The sequence below is a fragment of the Triturus cristatus genome, chromosome 3_1, assembly GCF_964204655.1.
Source record: "Triturus cristatus chromosome 3_1, aTriCri1.1, whole genome shotgun sequence".
Taxonomy (NCBI): Eukaryota; Metazoa; Chordata; class Amphibia; order Caudata; family Salamandridae; genus Triturus; species Triturus cristatus.
The window spans coordinates 964,596,969-964,619,023 of NC_140583.1; the positions used below are offsets into that span (position 1 = coordinate 964,596,969).

At 42.1% G+C, this 22,055-nt stretch overlaps 1 protein-coding gene across 1 annotated transcript in view; it reads right to left on the bottom strand.

The window, feature by feature from the left end:
* Positions 1-22,055, bottom strand: part of EPC2 (enhancer of polycomb 2) — a 199,578-nt gene that overhangs the window by 98,135 nt on the left and 79,388 nt on the right. The gene's annotated exons all lie outside the window — the stretch shown is intronic.

The window sequence follows — 22,055 nt, forward strand, 5'->3', positions numbered from 1 at the left end:
CGCCCAGCCCCGCTCGCCGCTGTTATTCACTTCGTCCCCGGATCGCCCCACTACTCCAATCCGGGGGGCCCGCGAGGAGAAGGCCGCAACCTTCAATCGATGCTCCCACCGGTGTTCGGGGTCCGATTCGAGCCCAAAAAACGGGTGGCGCCTCAGCTCGGGTTCACCGACACAGTCCCCTCAACAAGGACAGGATATCGGCAGGATTAATTCAGGAGGTCGCGGAGGTCCTCGGGAGCCTCGCACCTACGCGGCCATCTTGGTTGCGCGCTAGGCTCCTCCTCGTTTTTTATAATGTAGCTCTTAACTACGTCGCACACCCTCAAACCAAGGGCTGGAAAAGTTTGTTTTTCGGAATCACAACTTGTGTAAACATGCACAATATCCACGAGGAAATTATACATTTGTCCAAGCTGGTAACCAAAAGTAAAAACGCAATCTTTACACTCTGAGCAGGAACAAATGCTGTGCATAACCAACCTACATGAGAACGAAAGCACCCCTTACTAAAAGAAGAACGTGAAAACAATTGAGTACCAGACATGGTCTCCCTATATTTTAAAACATTTTTAAACACGGAAGCCTTCAATCCGTCGTAATTATTTATAAATTCCATCAGATTTCTATTACAAAATAAACTAATGTAAATTCAGGCAATAGTTTTGTATATGGAGCACAACATCAGAGCATGTACATTCTTGCTGAGGAATATCATTAAACCGACTGGACTTACTTGTAAAATTCGACTATTGACTAAGGCAATGTAAGATGTGCCAAGTAAAAGCTTACCAGCCAGTTTTATCGGTGGTTTCACTTTTTGCTCTACACTTTGTTCTTATTTATCATTTTCACTGCATGTTCACAAAGTTTAGCAACACAAAGTTCATAATTCAACTTCAAATATATTTCGGGTTTCTTTTAAAAATTACGCTAATTTATTTAAATGCTAAAGTTTGCCAAGAAATTAGAAGTCCTTGGTTTAAAAAAAAAATACACATTTCATAGGTGAAGGTGAAATGGGCGTACACTGGCAATAATTAGGGAATTCATGAAATGGGGAGAGGGGGGAGGGTGAGACGCCCTTACAGACATGACATTTCCTTTGCACTAGAGTTGGGTTCCCTGCCTAATGATTATTTAGCCAATCATATTCTGCAGCAGTCTGGCCATAATTCAGACATGTAGGTCTATGTTTTGGGCAGGTAAATCCAAGGACACTTTCCCTCGTGTAACAGAAATGTTCTAAAGAAGATTGTTAGTCTCACAAACATACTCCTAATGTCATCAGCTCTTAGAAAAGCCTTACGCATATCTACCAGTTGGGCCAACATAATTTGAACCAGGCAAACAGGTTCTCCAAATATACTGGGTGAAAATATAAATAAAAATACAATCCAAATGATGTGGTCCATGGCAAAATAACATGACGTATAACCAAACCTAATTATGTAGGTATGAAATAAAAGTAGAACTCTTTCTTTGCAATGACTCAAAGGTGGGAGAGCGCTATTCAAGTGGGAGCTCATTTTCCTATTGCGAAATTAAATGAAAGGCAAATAAGCAACCACACATGCACTTTTTTTATGGGAAAATAAGCTGTACATGTTCAGAACAAACATAACGTAGGTCAAATGTGCATTTTCACTTTACAAGCCCAATCTTTCTTGCTCACCTTAAATTTTTTCATGGCCTGGTAAAGAGGGAGCAAGTGGTGGTGGGGGGCAGGGACAGAGAGGAAACTTGGGATCAAAACTAATTATGCATTTCAGTTTTTCTGAGATTATCCCCCAAAAAACGCACTTAAGCACTTGGGAGCCCAGCCTTTGTGGTACTGTGCTATTCTGTGTTACTTATTTTTTGCAACTCTTTCAGCAAGGGCCCCCCCCAAAAAAAAAAAAAAAATCATTCACTTGGCCCTCACTTGCACCAAAACCATTTTTCCCACACTTATACAGAAACCAATGTCTGGTCCCTCAGTTTGGGGGACAGTGGCGTTTGGCCTGTTACAAGTGTGTGAATGTACCTTTAGTTTTCATGACAGGATAGTTTGGATGCTGGCCAGCTGCCGGATTTAAATAAAAAGTGAGCTTTAAACTGCTACTAGCGGCTTCGAGAGTCAAAATTTAAGTTTGTAGATTTATATAGTGCAGCTTATTACCCGTGAGGGTATCCAGGTGCTGTCCATGGACACGGGGAGATTACGTGATTTTCCTGAATAAAAGGATTTTGCACTGACACTCAAACTTATTTCCCCAGCTCCCGGGTCAGTAGCTCAGGCCACTGCGCCACATCATCCCAAATGTCTAGAGACTTAAAGGGACTCATGATAAGGTGGGTGCACTGCATCCAGCATGCTGCAAGAATGTATTAAGCTGTTAGTTTAACACACAAGGTCTACTGCTGGATCCGAAAGACCACATTAAAAAAGTATTAATAAATTACACATGGTGTTGAAAAATGTACATGGCTTTAACTACAGAAGTGACCACTGCATACACTTCAGAGTTTTCTACAAGTTGAGTAGCACATTCTAAATAGTGCTTAAAACTAGAGCATTTGGTGGCAGAAGCAGGAGTCAAGAGACTGAGGGAGCAGTTGCCAGCAAGGAGATAAGAGAATCCTACCATAACTTGTGTAACAATATATAAATACACAGATTTGCAAACCGAGGCAATCACCTGTGAGGGTATCCGGGTGCTGTTCATTTTTTTAACTTTTTTTGGTACACACGGGGAGCTGGAGTAATTTGCCCAGAATCACAGGATGTTGAGCCAATGTTGAGACTAGAACCTGGATCCCCAGTTCCTCTCCCCTACTGTGAATCTACTGCAGAGGAACACATTTTGACCAGCATGGGAAGTATACACTTCTGAGAACACATATGGGCAGCCAAGAAAGTATAAAAGTTCAGTTAAAGGATTTTTTTCTATTCAGTGAGACCGTATCGCACACTAAACGATGAAGAATCCACTCTGCATAACCACATGCCGGTGCTTGAACACTAAATGTAGGAGCTGGTGGTGGATATGAGCATCCAAGAAAAGCCTCACCTCTGGATAAAGTTCAGTAAGGTTGACTTAAAACTCCCAATATAATACCTAGCTTGCACTTGCATTTCAAGTGAGACAATTAGGCTCGTAGACAATGGAGTTTATGCCTTAGTCACATTGGCATTGTTCTCTAAATAGAACAAGCATTTGCAATGCAATAGGTCTCGCATTTATGCGAGTTTATGCTACTGACATTGTAAATGACAATGCCTTTTATTTGTTTTAAAAACTAAAACATAAATAAAAGGCATTGTAATTTTACAATGCCAATAGCTCAAACTCTTATAAATGCAAGACCTATTGCATTGCAAATGCCTGTTTTCTTTAGTACCGCCAACTGCAGTGTATGGGTACGCCCGTTAACGTCTGTGGTCACCACAGTCGATGGTTTGCACGTTTTACTTGGGTAGTTTATTCCCAGATATAATGCACCGTATGTTGCTAAGCTGCTGTGGCATTGTATTTATTATATCATGATGTTATTGGGTTGGGATCCATGGCACGTAGAACAGGTTTGATGTAAGGCGCTTAAACATTGTATGGCAGACTGTAAGATGATACATGCTACTTAGTACTGTACAGTTTACATATGTGATGACATGTAATGTACCGTACTGTGCGAATTCTTGATTAAAAAAACTAGTTAAAAAAAAAAAACATTAACAGTGTGTGTGCGGAAGTTAGCCTTGTACATTGACATTAGTCAAGTTAATACAGAAAACTGAAATGTTCTGTTTTCTAAAAGTTGTAGGACTACATGCAATGATTAGATCTACAAGGCAATCCAGCCTCGCGCAAATCAGGCTTGGAAGGAAATATGGACAGTAAATTCTGCCTGTCTTCTGGATGCTTCCATAACAGAAGCACAGTTAGTGTTAGGCGCAATGGGCAACTGTCCACTGGTTCAAAAGGGGTACATATTGGAAACAGGAGACCCAGATTTAAGTCTCACTGTGACATCAAGAAAGGCTTATGTGGAAACATGAGTTCTAAACCTTTTAGGAAAAGCATTCTAACCGGTGATTTGAATAACGAAGGTTGGTCCGGGAAAGGTCGAAAGAGACAAAAGGTAACCTTTAATTGTGCTCAGGGCAGGTCCTTGTTGAGCTAAAAATACACCAACACATTCAGCAGTTTTGCTTACAACAGGTCCAACTGACAGGCACTGTACAAAGCCACAAGTATGTCCCTGCGACTAGCATCCACATATTTCTTTGCAGGACACTACGCTGCCAAGATGACAAAAACTATATTGGGAAGAGGATTACAAGGGGATCAATATTCGCCACTCAATATCCATGCATGAAGGTGCAGGTTGTGCAGGCTCAGGTGCAGAATCCTGCCCTGCTGTTGCAGCAGGAGGACCTCCAGAAGTGGCAGCCTGATCAGAGGATTGATGCTCAAACCTAGAAGTTCCAGGTACCATACTCTCCTGTCCTAAAGGAGAGCCACTAGAATGACTTGGGTCCAGTCATTTCTCATCTTCAGAAATTGAGGCAGTGGGCAGAAGCAGCGGAAAGCATGCAGCAGCCCAGTGATCTACTCTAGGCAGAATGAGTCTCCATGAAAGCTTTTTGGAAACTTGAGTGTGCAAAAGTCTAACATTGGGCATTTTTGGCAGTGGCGACGTGATCAAGCCAGGTTTCTCTCTATTGTTGGAAGCTACCCAGTGCCAACTCTAGGTGTACCTGCATTTGTGATCCACATGATGCTCCATGCTGAACTAATCTGCCCTGGCATTTAAAGACCCTGCCAGGTGGTGTACCACCAGACAGATCCACTATTGATTCAGCCAGCTCCAGAGGTGCAGCACCACCTGTCACAGGACCCAAGACCCCACTTTTCTCCATTTGTTGCAGCACCACTTTGCAGTGCGGTTCTCAGCCAGAACATGTAAAAGCCTGCCCTTGGTGTTCGGTAGGTAGCCTACAACACCAAGTGAATCTTCTGCAGCTCCAATAGATTTATGTGGAGGCCAGACTATGCTGGAGGCCAGACTCTGCTGGAAACCAGTCCTCTAATCTCCACCTCTCTCAGATGACCTTTCCTAACCCAGTAGTGATGCGTCAGTCACCACCGTCAATTGTCAGTGGGGCAGGGTCCAATTATTGTCGAGCAGCCACTACTACAGATTTTTGAAGTCTCCTCTGATCTGGATGGAATCCAACAGGTTACCCTGGTGCTGGACCCACAAAGACTTCCGATCCCATTTCAGAGCCTCCATGTGCAATTGGGCATGGTCAGCAAGCCGGACGCAGGAGGCAAGAAGGCCAAGAAATCTCAGAGGTATCCTCACTGAGACACAGGACAGAGGCAGAAATATTACAGTCACAGCCCGAATACCATAGATTGGTTAGAAGGAAAGGCGAACCAACTAACACACACTAAGGAATAAGCAAATAAATGAGACAACGAAACCAACCAATAATAAGCAACAAACTGGTGTGGTAAAGCCGAAAAAGTGGTGTATCAGAGTCGGGGATGCCCACGGAAGTGGGAAAACGTTAGGGGTCTGTGGAGGCATACAGGGGACACGAAATGTATACTCGAGAGATTGACGATGTGCTTGAGACAGATTTATTTGGATTAATGAACAATGTAAAGATGTACACTTTGCACGGAACAATGCCTTGGTCATTATTTGGGATTACCAGACATTGTAAATGCGAAGTATTTTATTTTTGTAGTTTGTCAATTACAATTATGAACCTGTCCAGGTATACTGAGCAAATGTTAAATAAAAAAAAGTTATAAAAAATAATAATGGGTGGGCTCTAAACCCACTAAGATAAAAAAATATCTCCCAACAGAGAGGGCATTTGCTGTCTAGTAGTCAAGAACTAAAAAATGTTCAGAGCATCTCCAAAAATAAACATGGAAAATAACCTATCTGGATGATTAAGTAATCTACATCAAATCATCATTGCAGAGACAACACTACATCAACACTTGCCAAAACACTTACTACAAAACTGCTACATGCTAGAACAAACAAAACTACATTGTAACCCTTGTGTTATGTTAGGACAAAGGTGAGAATTACTGCAGATGTACGTTTAAGAATATATTGGGGGTTAATATAGGATTTAGGGTTATTGTTATGGTAAAGTTAGGAAGAATAGGTTTTGGTGGAACAAAGCTAGATGCAGGATGTACAAACAATAGCCTTGTCCAGGTAGGGGCTATTTACATAATAAAGATTGCTGGTGTATATATTAGAGGGTCAAAATAGGAGTCTATGTAGTGGGAGGTCAATGTAGTGGCATTCATATTAACATATAGGTGAAATGGCCTGGAAGGAGCAAGACGACAATCAGAAGAGAGAGCTCCAGACCCCAAATTCATGCATTTAAAATAATCCTGAGCCAGGCTGCCACCGCACAACTGAATCGATGTTGGCGAATGCCTCAACTTGAAATAAACTAACAGCAGGTAGAGGGATGGCATTTTATTTCTGGCCCTCTTTCTATCCTTGTTTTAGTCTCTCTATGGGCGAGAACCGCAAATAGGATGAAATGGCAGGCAAAGGGAAATGGCAAACAGCTTGACCGACAGAGTACAGGAAGCGGTAGAATAGGCAACCTAGACAATACCACCGTGGAAACCAAGCATCAGAGAGGAGAAGTCATGAAGAGAGAAAGTCTGGGGCCCGAGAGGAGGGTGGGCTGATGACTCGAGTCATGACCAAGGTGCGGCAGAGGAAGATCCGGTTCAAATTCTGCATCCTGGACATCAGAAGAGAACAGAGATTGGTGCAGAAGGCTGCAACCTGACTGGTCAGAAATGAGAGGGAGCAGCCACAAGCATGAGAGATGGAGCTGCTGCACCGAAAGACTGATCGGCTCGGAAATAGGAATGGAGCACTTGGGAGGTCCCGAGGTGCATTGAAGCAGCGACGCCATGGGTCCTGAGAAAAAAAGGTAATACAAGCGTTGGCCGCGCGCGAGCGGCCGGAGACGCAAAATGTGGTGGGGGAGGGGGAGAAGCGGGAGTTGTGTGTGCGCGTGCGTCAGTGATCGCGATGACGCACACGAGTTTTCAAAGTGCTGCTGGCGGTCGGCTGCGCGCGTGCAAGATCGCGTGAACGCAAGCGTTAGGCCAGCCAGCAGCACTTTGAAAATCCCACATACAAAAGGTCTCTTCGAGCCAGCGCAAGCGCTGGGGCTCAGCGAGACCTAAAAAAGTGGCTCTTGGCCAATAGACATGAAGTCAATAAAAAGCTATAAAAAAAATGTAATAAAACAAGCATTTGATATTTACATAGTGTGCGACAATATTTGCAAATGAGTCATTTAGAAAAAAAACTCCAGATGTAATTACGATTGCTCAATAGGAGTGGGGAGCTAGGCCTTATGCTGTATTCGAATGTCTATGGGTTTTGTGAACTTTATTTTGGAATCATACTTCCATAATAGTTGTAACTTCAAAGGCAGACAATGTTATTTAAAAAGATTTTGGGGTGTTCCACACTTGGTGTGCATTATGGTATCAAAAAAAGGACAGGGAAACGAATCGGTCTCAACAGCAAAAACAAACAAGCATTTGCAATGAAATAGGTCTTGCATTACTGATAGTTTGAGGTATTGGTATTGCAAACAATAATGCAACGTCAATAGCTTATACTTTCAGTAATGCGACACCTAGTGCATTGCAAATGATTGCATAGTAAGCCAGGAACCAGCATTGTATGTCTATGTGCAGCACCGCAAGCTGCTCCTGGAGCTCCCAAGTGAGAACATCATCAGCATTGCTTGTCTATGTGCAGCACCGCAAGCTGCTCCTAGAGGTCCCTAGTGAGCATCATAAACTTTGAAGATACAGTAAATCCACCTACCTATAATGCATTGTATGCCAGACAGTACCACAAGTACATTCAAATAGCTATGTCCATATATACAATTTGTAGCTTTGAAATGTGAGAAAAGAATTATATTAATTCTGGATTAGGTAGGTTGTACTCTATGTGGAGCTGATGACGGGAAATTTGTAGGTCTAATATAAATGTGAGATGGGGTAGGTGCAGTACCGCAAACTGCTCTAGAGGTCCCTAGTGAGCATCATCAACTTTAAATATATGGGAAGTCCACCCTACCCATAATGCATTGTATGCAATACAGTACCAAGAATACATTCAAATAGCTATGTCCTTATATACAATTAGTAACTTTGAAATGTGACAAAAGAATTATTATATTAATTCCGGATTAGGTTGTAGTGTGTGTGTGGAGCTGATGAAGGGAAATTTATAGAAGGTCTAATATAGAGGTTTAGGTGCAGTACCGCAAGCGGCGCCTAGAGAACCCTAGTGAGCATCAAACTGTTGGTCAAATATGGTACTCCCATAATGCATTGCATGCAAGACAGTACCACAAGTACATTCAAATAGCTATGCCCATATATACAATTAATAGCTTTGAAATGTGACAAAATTATTATATTAATTCCGATTAGGCTGTACTCTATGTGGAACTGATGAAGGGAAATTTATAGATGGTCTAATATAAAATGTGAGATGTGGCTGTGCAGTACCGCAAGCTGCGCCTGAAAGGTCCCTAGTGAGCATCACAAACTTTGAAGATATGGTAAATCCACCCCACCCCTAATGCATTGTATGCAAGACAGAACCACAGTACATTCAATATATACAATTAGTAGCTTTGAAATGTGACAAAAGAATTATTACATTAATTCCAGATTAGGTTGTACTCTATGTGGAGCTGATGAAGGGAAATTTATAGAAGGTCTAATATAAATGTGAGATGTGCTATTGAGTAAAGTAACCACTGCCAACCTTATTTAGGACCAAGTGAGTGTCCTGTCTGAAGGCCTTTAAGAAAATAGTGCCTTGAGGATGCAATTAAAACCTAGGGCGTAACAACACACGTAAAAGGGGGTGTCCTCATGGGAGGTTACAAAAAGAGACAAGGAGGTACTAAGGAGGGACTACAAAGCCTAATGACCAATGGAAAGCCATCGTTTGCAAAGGACAGGGACAGGAGCCAAATAAAAAGATGGGCAGGAAGTAGGCGGAGCTTTATGCGCACATCCTAAATAGAGCAGGTGTCGAAGAGACAGCGCAAGCGCTGCCTAGGCAAGACCTAAAAACTGCTTGTTTATCAATGCAAAACAGCATCACCAAAAGTAAAAAATAAATTTAAAAAAAAAAAGCTCATTGGCTTGGTCAATGGTCTTCGATGCTGGTCAGCATGGCTAAATAAGGGGAAAAAGCCTATCAGACAGCCAGACACTATGTGGCTATTTTTTTTTCTCTCCATTTATTTGCACATCGGATTCGGATCGGCAAATAATTAAAAAAAAAGATGCTTACAAGCTGTTTTTATTTTTATAAGCGTGGTTGTGAGATTAGCAACACAGGCTGGGTGTGTGAAGGGGAAAAGTGCGGGGGATGCAACATTTCTGTGGGGAGGAGAAGCCTCTGGTGAGATACGAGGGGGGCACAGTTGGGAGAAGCAGCACAGAGGGTGGGCAACATGTAGCCGGTGGCACAGATGCATAATAACTAGAAAGCAACAAGGAGGACATAAGAGTGAGTTCAACATGAACGGGGGCACAGAGAAGCATGCAGGCCGGACAAGAAATACATGAGGGAGATAGTTGGAAATCACATATGGAGGGATAAACCCAAAAGTAAAAGTAGTGGTTAAAACGCAAGCAACAGAAGCACAGAAGACAGGCAATTAAGGGAGCTGGTGAAGACGCTATGCTACATAGGAGTGTCAAACACAAGACTGACAAGCTGGGAGACACAATTAAGCAGGAAAATGAGCAAAAGGAAAGTGAATCAATGGTAAGCCAGTGGTCGGCTCCAAGCCAATCTAGGTCCTGGGTAGGGTACAAAGGAAAGAAGCAAAGACACAGGAGGGTGGGGATGTGAAGGGGTTTGAAAATATTAACAAAAAACAAGCATTGGCATAGCCAATAGGTCTCGCCTTTGGGACCTTAGCCATGAAACAGTTGATGTTGTTGTACCAAGGATATTCTGCTGCATAACTAAACACTTATAAGGTCCCAAAGGCGAGACCTATTGGCTATGACAATGCTGCTTTTTTTTTTTTTTTATAAGGACAAGCAGTGCTATTAGGCTCTGGCTGCCACTTAACCCAACGCAGGGTAGCAGAGGGGTAGCAGAGGGGTAGCAGAGGGGGGGAAGAAGAGAGGAAGAAGAGGGGAAGAAGAGGGGAAGCAGAGGGGAAGCAGAGGGGAAGCAGAGGGGAAGCAGAGGGGAAGCAGAGGGGTAGCAGAGGGGAAGCAGAGGGGAAGCAGAGGGGGGGAAAAGGGGTAGCAGAGGGGGGAAAAGGGGTAGCAGAGGGGGAAAAGGGGTAGCAGAGGGGGAAAAGGGGTAGCAGAGGGGGAAAAGGGGTAGCAGAGGGGGAAAAGGGGTAGCAGAGGGGGAAAAGGGGTAGCAGAGGGGGAAAAGGGGTAGCAGAGGGGGAAAAGGGGTAGCAGAGGGGGAAAAGGGGTAGCAGAGGGGAAAAGGGGTAGCAGAGGGGAAAAGGGGTAGCAGAGGGGAAAAGGGGTAGCAGAGGGGAAAAGGGGTAGCAGAGGGGGAAAGGGGTAGCAGAGGGGGAAAGGGGTAGAAGAGGGGGAAAGGGGTAGTAGAGGGGGAAAGGGGTAGTAGAGGGGGAAAGGGGTAGTAGAGGGGGAAAGGGGTAGTAGAGGGGGAAAAGGGGTAGTAGAGGGGGAAAAGGGGTAGTAGAGGGGGAAAAGGGGTAGTAGAGGGGAAAAGGGGTAGAAGAGGGGAAAAGGGGAAAAGGGGTAGAAGAGGGGAAAAGGGGTAGAAGAGGGGAAAAGGGGTAGAAGAGGGGAAAAGGGGTAGAAGAGGGGAAAAGGGGTAGAAGAGGGGAAAAGGGGTAGAAGAGGGGAAAAGGGGTAGAAGAGGGGAAAAGGGGTAGAAGAGGGGAAAAGGGGTAGAAGAGGGGAAAAGGGGTAGAAGAGGAGAAAAGGGATAGAAGAGAGGTAGAGGTGTAGAGGAGGGGTAGAAGAGAGGTAGAGGGGTAGTAGAGTAGAAGAGGGGTAGAGGGGTAGTAGAGTAGAAGAGGGGTAGAGGTGTGGTAGAGGGCTAGAGGGGTGGTAGAGGGGTAGAAGGGTAGAAGAGGGGGTAGCATGCAAGCAAATAAGGTTGACAAGGATGCCAAGACATTAAAGTCAACCAATCATAAGCAATGGGTCGACGAAATGGCAACAGATCATCCTTGCTTCAGTGCCATAGATGCAGTTTTTCCCACCGGTCTGAGCTTTCAAGCAGCATGTGAAACCCAGGAGATAAAACAACCTAACCCATCCCAAAAAGTATTACGGACCAACCCCAGAAAAAAATGTACCTGTTGCTGTGCTTTTGAGACAAGCGAATGCTCGGTGGTGGGGGTGACGGTCAGTCAACAGAGTGCGTGGACAATGTGTGGGGAAGCAACTCATTGGGGAGAAAGCAAGAAAATACATTCCTGTGAGTTTATAGAAAGGGATAGAGTAGTTCCATGAAGTGAGCTGAGGAAGACAAGAAGTCACTTAATCAAAAGGACGGTAAAGAAGCTATGCTCCAGTGAAGGGACTAACACAAGAGGAAAGAGACCCACTGAATGAAGCAACCAATGACAAGCAATGGGCTAACCCAAAGTCCACTTTAAGCACTGGCATTGTACATATTAGGTCTTCTAAAACAACCAGTTTGTTGGCAACACCTATAAAAGGAGGCTTTAAAATGTCAGAGGGCGGTGAGAGCGTGCGCGCGCGGCGATTCAAGATGGCCGCTCCTTGAATCGGCTCGGAGCCATGGAGGAGCGCTGTTTATCGAGGGGCGTCTAATTCTGCTCCTAACATACCAAAAACGATGGATTCAGACTGCAAAAGCTCCACTGCACGTGGAGGCAAGCTTTTTTTTTTTTTAAATGTGGGTCTTTTGTACCGATTTCTGGCCTCTACCTCTACCAGCTCTGCGGCGGCCGCCATTTTTAGGTCTCGCCTGACCCAGCGCATGCGCTGGTCTAGCAAGACTTATTGAGAGGGCTCCAAAAAGTGCTACCAGGCCAGCCTAGAGCTACAGTGCATGTGCGCGCGCGCAGCGCTTGACCGCAATTACTTTCACGGCCGCTTTGATGTTTGATCGGATCACTTTCACGGCCGCTTGACATAGCCAATAGGTCTCGCTTTTGGGACCTTATAAGTATTTAGTTATGCAACTTTTGCATGGCTAAACACTTATAAGGTCCCAAAGGCAAGACCTATTGGCTATGCCAATGCTTGTTTTTTTTCTGTCACCTAGCATTTCTTTGCTTTTAATGCCGCCTTTCCGCCAAAATGCTCACTTTCTCTTTTTTGGTCCTTTTGAGAAGGTGATATTTGATGCTTTTACATAAACAGCAGCAATTTTACACGTCCTATTGTGTTCATGGCGTCTTCATGACTAGCTAGTGACTTCTAATCCTCTTTTCATCACATGGCTTGTTGATACTTCCTTTTATTGGCTGTTCTTGATCGAGACTTTGTGCTTTTTGCGCTCTTTTTTGTGCCCATAATTATATGTTACTGGTTGGTCGGACTCTCGTTACTTTACAATGGACACTTCAATCTCCACTAAGTCCCATCATTCCCATCTAAGTCGCTTCTTCCTCCGACGTTAGAGGCCATTATGGAAGAATTACACAACATCAGACCCTTCATGACTGAAACCACTGCTTCATTTCAACGTATTGAAGACAAATGGTCTGGCCTCGAGTCACGTATTTCAGATGTGAAACAAAAAATGAGTGATGCACTGGATGTTGTCACCAGAGTGGATTTTCTCACTAAAGAAGTAACTCAACTCAAGAAAATTACAGAAGATTTAGAAGATCGAAATAGGCACAACAATCTACGCATTTAAGGAATTCCAGAAGGTTCTGAGGGGTCGGACACGATTTCCTTCCTAAAGACTCAAGTCCTACAAGTTGTTGGTCTGTCAAAACCCATGGACCTCAACTTTCAAAGGGCGCACAGATTGGGTCCGTCAAATGTATCTTCAGCAGCTAAACCTAGAGGCATTATTGCACATTTTTTTTACTATCTTCTGACCTTATGGCAATTCTCAATGCTGTAAAACAGCACAAATGACTCGGTCTGTCCATAAAATATTTTTCAGCCAAGATGTTTCCAAGCCAACTGCCAACCGTTGGAAGGAATTTTTAGACCTTAGACCTTTGCTTAGAGCCATGAACGCTCACTACAGACTTATCCACCCTAGCTTCTTTAAAGTGACCTACAAGGATAGAACTTTTACTTTTGAAGACCCAGCTGAACTTCGAAAATTCATCCACGTTCACAAAGGAGAAGCTATGGACGTAAGCAAACCTTCATTGTTTTCTTGTTTATTTTCTCAGTCTCCCTTTGATGTTCCTTGTATACCCAAGCTGTTGATGTTCATACCCGAGTTATCGTTATGTATGTGGTGTTTTATCCACTTTGTGGCAATATTCCCTAACACCCCTCTTCGTTTTTTCATTCTAATGCTGCTTCTTTTGTGGACTACTTCTTATTCCTTTTATCTTTTAGTGGCTAATTCGCTTTTCCTCCGTGCTCCCCGTTTGGAGTTGGTCATTTTGTTCTTCCCCCCCCCCCTTCTCGTACTATTACTCTTTCTATAACTGCACATTATGACTAAAGCTCTTTGGCTTTTGGTCATCTCTGTTATCTTCTTCGGGGCGACTATGTTCCCCCTTCCATTCTCTCTTCTGTGTCTCTCTTTTTTACACTCCTTCCCTCCTACTCCCTTATTGTTTTTCCTCCTTCATTTGGTATACTTCTCTTCCTTTTGATTTTACGGTACCTTATGATTCCCTCCCTATTTCATATTGGTGCATACACCAAGCGAATTCTTCTATTTTCCTCCCTTTTGATTATTTTACATCCTCACAAGCTTTCTCTCTTACACTGGGCTTTCCTCTACCTATACGCATCTCTTTCTTGAATAAATCTCCATCGCTTTTTTACCTTTCATTTTTTGAATGTTATGGTTTCTTTTGTCTAACTTTGCATAAACTTTGATGAACGATCTCTGTATTGTTTCATCGAATGTCAAATGTATTCGTAATCCTGTTAAACAACTTGTCTCACCTTGCTAAATTACAATGTCAGGTAGCATTATTACAAGAATCGCACCTCAAGGAACATGATTTACCTTCTCTCCGCAAACAATGGGTAGGAGACATTTTTTGTTCTCCGGCGGTGAACAACAAAAATGGCGTGGTTATACTAGTTCACAAGTCTCTGAAAGTATCCCTTCAGAATGAATATAACGACACTAATGGTAGATGGCTCTTCTTAAATGCTAAAGTCAATGATGCTCAACTATCTTTTTGCAATGTTTATGGTCCTAATGGTGCGGACATATACTTTTGGAATGATTTCTCTACCCTGCTCTCCTCACATGCAGCAGAAAATTTGATTGCAGGTGGCGATTGTAATCAACTTATGGACCCCTTTTTAGATAGGAAATCCCAAGCAAGATATATATCCAACAAGATGCAAAAAAGCTTTCATAAAGCTATCACATCCAGAGGCCTGATAGACGCTTAGAGGACTTCTCAACCAGACGTCTTAGAATTTTCCTTCTTTTCCCCTGTACATAAAATCGCATTGATTACATTTTGCTCACTCAACCCGCCCTACAATTCATGATTAATGCAGAGATTAGCTCCATTCTCATTTCAGATCACGCCCCCCGTCATCAGATATGGAATATCCCTCGTCTCCCCCCACATCCCGGCGTTGGCTTTTCAACAATTCCCTCTTATTAGATACTCTATTGAACAGTTCAAGATTTTTTTGTTTTGTTTTATTAATCTCTCCTCTACCCCTCAATATCATTTTAGCTGGGATGCTTTTAAAGCTGCAGTCAGGGGGTTTTATTATTAATTTGGTTTCCCGGAAGAAAGAAAAAGGCTATCTTAGACTCTGCACACATCTTGAACCAAATTAAAGCCTTAGAACATAAGTATTTCACTTCCAATTGTCCCGATACACTTTCATCTCTTATTAAAGCCAAGCTACATTATAATTAGGGCTCCTGGTTTTATGGTATTTAATTTTTTGCCATTTCCGTCTGTATTTATCCATATTTATTTTTTCAGCATTTTATCTGTATTTATCCACATTTATTTTTCCCACAAGTAAAAGACGACGCTGCAGCTAGTATTTTTCCACATTTATTTAAATTGACAAGAAGTGTATTTGTGAGGGGGTGGGGCAAATTTTACTATTTGTTGGAGCATTGAAAACGACTTTTCTTGAGAAGCTATCACCAACAGGTGTGTGTGGGGGGGGAAGGCAGTTCATGGGACTTTATTTCTTGTTTACTTATTTAAAAAAATGTATCTATTTAAAAATGATATAGACTGGATAATTGTAATTTTAAGTTTGTTTTGCCATGTTGGCATAATATCCAACTTAATTAACTAAACTGAAACTGCACGCTCAATAAAACATTAATAAATCCTGCTAAAGGGTGGGGAAAAAACTAGAGAAAATGTATTGGCTTTTCTAGGCAAAGTATATATGAGATACATAATTTTATGTAATGGTTCAGTGTGCATTTGAGATGTAATAGTCCTGCACTGCAATGCAAGTGATCTATAGGAGGTGGAATGATACAAAATAACAGCCTATGGCCAGAGGTGAGAAGGAAATGGTCTTCACCTCAGTCTGTTTGGATTTTAAATATTTGGTAACAATAGGTGTATAATTGGGGCACTGTTCAGTCAGGCCTAAAAAGAGCATATCTGGGCTTACTAACTGCATAATCTATTCTGTACATAGGTATGGGTGTCATAGCATAAGCACCTACAGGGATCAGCGTTCATACTTGGGACAAGTACTGAGAACAGAATGATAATGATAGCTAGGGGTGTCCTTCCCTCAGAACACCTCATCACAGTAGCAACAAGAGACTTTCGTACTAATCCCGGCTTCCCAACTAGGCCGTATTTCCGTGCTCCTGGGCAAGTCACTTCGGCTCCATACCTCCCCTGACGAAACTCAGTTAATCTATTGTAAAGGGCGCTTAAAAGAAATCTTTCCCTTTTAAAGAATTTGGATATGGGGACTGGAGTACGGAGGAAAATAACGTTATGTCTGTCATGATGTCACCGGACCTGTAACTAATTAAACATCTGTTTTTTCCCATGAGGCTGAAAGCATACTTCACACGTCTTAGGCACGGCGACCTTTCTCTTTCACAATACCTCCTCCCTACGTTGTGTGTGGCAGCCCGGACTGAGACTGAGGTAGAGTAGCTACGATCAAAATGATGCTTCTTCCAATTATTAACTTTGTTCTTTCTATGCTTCCTGTCTCCTTGCCCAATTCCTTTTTCACCACTATTTATCGCTCTTTGACCAAATTTCTTTGGACTAATCACAAGGCTAGGATTTCACTTTTACAACTTTCCAAGGAATTGGGAGGAGTACATTTTCCTAATCTCAAACGTTATCACTCTGCATTCTCCCTGAAACAAATTTGGCCCCTTTTAGCCGATTCTGCTCATTCACCTTTAACAGCTTGGAGCTCCATAGAACAGGCGCAGTAATCACCCTTTTCTTTTCTTTCAGCCATTCGTCTTTCCCAACCTCCAAAACATTTTTCTTCACCTACATTTACCCACTCCAAAGCAATCGCCTCCTCCCTAATTACAACTTAGTTATCTTCTGCGGATCGTGTCTTGTGCACTCCAATTTGGTATAACAAACATCTCAAAATTAATAAAAGAGCTCTTTTTTGGAAATAATGGATTGACAGAGGCATTATCACATTTGATCATCTTTTAAGAGATGCTTCTCCTCTGGAATACCTGGAGATACAAATATCTTATGGTATTTCATCTACACGAGCCCAACAACATCCCTTGCTCAAAGATTCTATGATTTTTTACATTTCTCAAAATAACCTTGCAGATCCACATGACCAATCAATCTCTTCTCCTTTGGACTTCTCCAATCAATTTAAAGCTGCAGTTAATATATGTTACTTTTTTGCCCTGTTAAAGTTAGATCTACATCCAAGATAGAACTTCAGTGGGAAATTGATCTATCACAGGTATTGTCTTTTCAATGATGGGACTATATGGTCCAAAATTCACACTTCCTCACGCTCCGCTAGTACAACCCAAACTTTATATTATTTTTATAACAGACTTTTTTTTTACCCCTACTGACTTATATAGATTCAAGCTGCTGGATTCCCCAAAATGTTGGTCTTGTCCCAATGAGAGCAGCAATTTTTTTCCATTCATTTTCCATTGTCCTAAGGTTGAAGCACTGTGGTCCCGTATTTGGTCCAAATGGAATATCATTTTATCAACTAACGTTCCTTTTGATATTTTACACATTTTTTAGGCAGGTATTCAAACAGTTTGGAATGTACAGACCAATGCGGGCAAATTCACTGACATGTTCTTAGCCATTTCCTTTCAGATTATTACCTCCAACTGGAAGGATACTTCGAAAATTTATTTTCAAGCTTGGTGGAATTTGCTCTGTCATCATCACAGACTTGAATAGAGAAAGACCTCTTATCTGACCTATCTTTTTCCTGTGGGAGTTAATCTCTCATATATTACACAAGCCCCCACGTTATCACAGTTACTCAAAAACCATTTTAATTTCTTTATGTATCATTTTATTTACTTTTTTATATATAAAATTAGAGACAAAAATATACATAACGATATATTCACAATTATCATATAATCATCTGATTCACATGTAAAACATACACTTTGTTTCCTCAAAGATTAGATGGCATACTTGTATAGAAACAAGAGTTTTTGTTTAGAGACCCCACAAAAAAAGGAAAAGGGATTATAAGAAAAACATCACATGCACATTCTCACTTCTCATTCACTCCTACATACTACCAAACATTCTCCGCCAATCACTTTTCATTAAAAACCAACAAACCCTCCCTGAATTGAGATCCTACTTGGATAATGCTACAGGCAAAATTAATCTCTATCCATAAGATTTTAGCACTTATTACGATGCCCTCAAATTCTGAGGTCGTAAGGTTTTTAAATCTGATTCTTCTGAGGATCTCTTCAGAGTGTGGTTGTTGTGTCTGGTCGGTCGACGTACGTTTCGGAGACTGACTGTGTCTCCTTCAGGACCAAAACATTTCTTCCAGAACTCACAGAAATTCTGCGTAGTAAAAGAATGGGGTTCTCTCTGCAGAGAAAGAAATTTATGAGAGTAACTGGGGGGGATTTGGATTACAAAAAAATCCAGCAACTAGGTAGTTAAATGCTCTTGCTTAGTTAGAGCTAGAAAAAGTTTTATAAAACATCACTGTGTCGTTTCAAACAGTAGTTTAAGACAAAAAAGAAAGGGATAGTGCCCAAGTTATGAGTTACCCAATAGTGCCGCTAAATACAAAAAGATTTTCGTGTCATAGAGAGATTTAGAAACACCATAAGCTAAGTAGCAGAGATAGAGAAATCTGAGAGAGGGCATTTACGTGCTATTCTCCTACATGTATTGATCGGAATTGCGTCTGTTATCCCGACATCTGTTCTGGGCTTCTACTGCTCTGACGGGGACTGTGGTATTTACAAGGTCTAAAAGATTAAAAGATGATAGCATTATGCTCGCCGGTTCTAAGCTAGACTTCATGGTTGTACTGTAACGGAACACATATGTGTGGTTATCTCACCCTTAATGGCTATATGGTGTTTATCTTGGTACGTGGGGCCATGGCTCATTTATACATGTCGCCCGTTCAAGAATACAGCCAGATCGATTAACAACACCACATCTGGTCGTTTATTCCAATTCCATCTAGAAATGAAAATTACAGGTATTTGTGTCTCAGGCATGCTAGCCAACAAAGTTCGGCAGCCAGGGATTTGGAGTGGAATACTCAGTGCTGCTTACCTAAATTTGTTTCGATGCAGTGAACTTCAGTGCTGTACGTAAAAGCTGTCTACATGCAGAGTTGATATCATAGATGTCCGTTATTCAATCTAAATGGCAGGGAGAGCCAACGCGTCATTAACACAATCTAGTCGATTGGTTGACGATGTTATTTTTGAAAAAGCTAAAACTGGGTATACATTAGCTAGTCGTCATCTAGTACCGTGTTGCTGATATTGACATGTCTACTAGGCATAAGGATAGTTCTAGGTATATTTACTAGTATTGAAGATGAGCATGGCGCGCGCTATATGCAAGTCTAGGGGACACATTAGTGTGTAACAGCAATATATAGGGGGCATGTGGCCATATCGTATACTTTAGTTAAATATAATGAGGACCTGCTGCAATTGTATATTAAAACACGCAAACAGCGTGACTCTCATTGAAAATAAACTGTTGGTGTCGGTAATGCTCCTGCTTTCTAGTCAGTTATATGCAAACTGGTAAGTTATTACACTTGAAAATAATTTAAAGTAAGCCATCTCCTGTTGTAATATACACGCTGGAAGATCACGGAGAATAAGCTGAACCAAAGTGTCTGAAACGAAACTCTACGATATTTTCTGTTTGCTTCTAATGGTTAAGGTGTAGGGCCTAATCTTGTTCTTACCTCCCAACTGGCGTTGCTTTCCGTGTTCTTCATCACCGAGTGTACCAATCACTAATGCGATGAGAGCCGTGTGTTTATTTGGTAACGCTAATGATCACGTGTTACTACGTGAGATTAGAGTGGCGTGCACGTACGTTTAGTGGAGTCGCCCGATTGTCTAAATCAGCGCCATCTTTGAATGGTGTTTATAAGCTAATGAGGGTAAGTGGTGTTTGGTATTTGGACTAGGTGGATGCCAGGACTGATATATTCAAAATCTGTAAATACAGATATGTATTTTACGGCTTGGTAAAAGGCGTGGTCAGACAAACATATACTTGTACAAGCCGTTTGTTTATTTGTACCAGAGCTGACTGGGAGGGACTAGCCAGGCGGATTCTGGTCAGGGAAGACGGGACAGTTGTACTGATCCCCGATATAATAGTGAAACTACTACTACATTACATACGTGACCAAAAAGATCAGTGGCCGGAGACTATTGTAAGTGCCATCTTGGAATGGTTTAAAGAGATCTAAGCATGAAGGCAGATCTCACAGTGCGGTATGCCATTAACCTGGAACTAGTGTGAGAGCCATCTTGGTGTGGTTACCGAACAAATGTATTGGAAGGCAAGTCCTCACAGTGTTGTAATTTTTGTATTGCTGGTGCCAAAGTACAAATTCGCAGACAAATTATGGAGAACTGAGTGTTATGGGCGGTATCAGAATTATTCTGTAACTAACCACAATATCTCCTCGTTCAGGCCTTTGCGTACAGTGTCCAAATGAAAGGTCCAGAATGTTTCGCGCTGTTTTCTGTTTTTTGCTGGATCCTTTCCTGGTATAATCTTAACCTTTTCCAAGATGGTCCATGTTATTTCTGTTTCCTTATGGTTACAATCAAGGTAATGTTTAACCAAGGGCGCTTGTATCTTTTTTGTTCTTATTGCTGATTTGTGTTCTGAGAGCCTCAGCCGAAACTCTCTGGATGTTTCCCCTATGTAACCCAGCCCACATGGGCATAGTATCAAATAGATGACATTTGAGCTCCTACAGTTGGTCATCTGTTGTAGTCTTCCTGATTTTTCGCCATATGTCCAGGTTTGTGAAACTATGGCATGTTCACATGCGTGGCAATTGCCGCATCGGTGGTTGCCTGCTGGTAGGGGTTTCCCATCCAAGGTGGTTTGTCTTGTCTTATTGTGTAGTTGAAACCTACTATGGACCAGTTTATCTTTGAGATTAGCATTTCTCCGGAAGGCTACTATAGGTTTGTGTATGGTGGTGTCATCGTTGATGTTCAAGATTTTCCAGTTTTTGTCCAAAACCTGTTTGATTTTATGATTGATATTTGAATGGTCTACCACGCATACTAATTTGTCTGTTTTCTCTTTTGGTTCATTATTAATGAGGGCATCTCTGTTGTAATATTTCGCCCGTTTGAGTGACTGACGTATCAGTCTTCTCGGGTAGCCTCTAAGCAGCAGTCGTTCTTGGAGAGAATTAGCATGCACCATGAATTCTGTGATGTTGGTACAGTTTCTCCTGATTCTAAGAAACTCCCCAAAGGGGATAGAGTCTTTTTGACATGGTGGGTGGTAACTCGTATGCTCTAGAATGGTATTTTTAGCTGTTGGTTTCCTATATAGGCTAACTTCTAGTTGTCCTTGGTTGCCTATAATCCAAATATCTAGAAATTCAACTCTGTCTACGGAATATTTGCCAGTGAATTTTAGATTCTGATCATTCAAATTTAGCCAGGATATGAAATCCAAAAGGTCGGATTCTTGGCCTGTCCAAATAAAAAAGATATCGTCTATAAACCGGTGCCACTGTGTAATATTTTCAAAAAAAGGTGCGATCTCATTGAAGATATGTTTGCGCTCGAATTCCCCCATAAAGATATTAGCTACACTTGGAGCACAGGAAGCCCCCATGCTCGTACCTTTTATTTGTTGATAAAGGTCTTGTCTGAACTCAAAATAGTTGTTTTGTAACACAATTTGGAGACATTCCAGAATAAAGCCATCGGGTCTATCCCCAGGTATCCTGGCCAAGAGGGCTGCCACCGCCTCTATAGCCTGGTCCTGGGGAATGTTTGTGTATAAAGATTCGATGTCCAAGGTGACAAGTAATTGTGTCTTACAGTTGAAGGGTTTGTGTTCCAGTGTAGCGATCATGTGTCCTGTATCTTTAATGTATGATGTGTACTGGGTGGTGAGTGGGCAAAGAAAAGTATCTACATATTTAGACAGTGGTTCCGTACAGGAGTTTATAGAGGAAATGATGGGTCTAAGGGGTGGGTCCAGGATGTCTTTATGGGTTTTCGGAACTCCGTAAATTGCTGGTGTCACAGTGTTAGTTCTGTTAAGGTACTCTAGTTCCTTCTGGCAAATGTATCCATCTGCAAATGCCTTAGTTGTTACAGTATTTATCAGGGTCTTAAGTTGATCTAGAGAC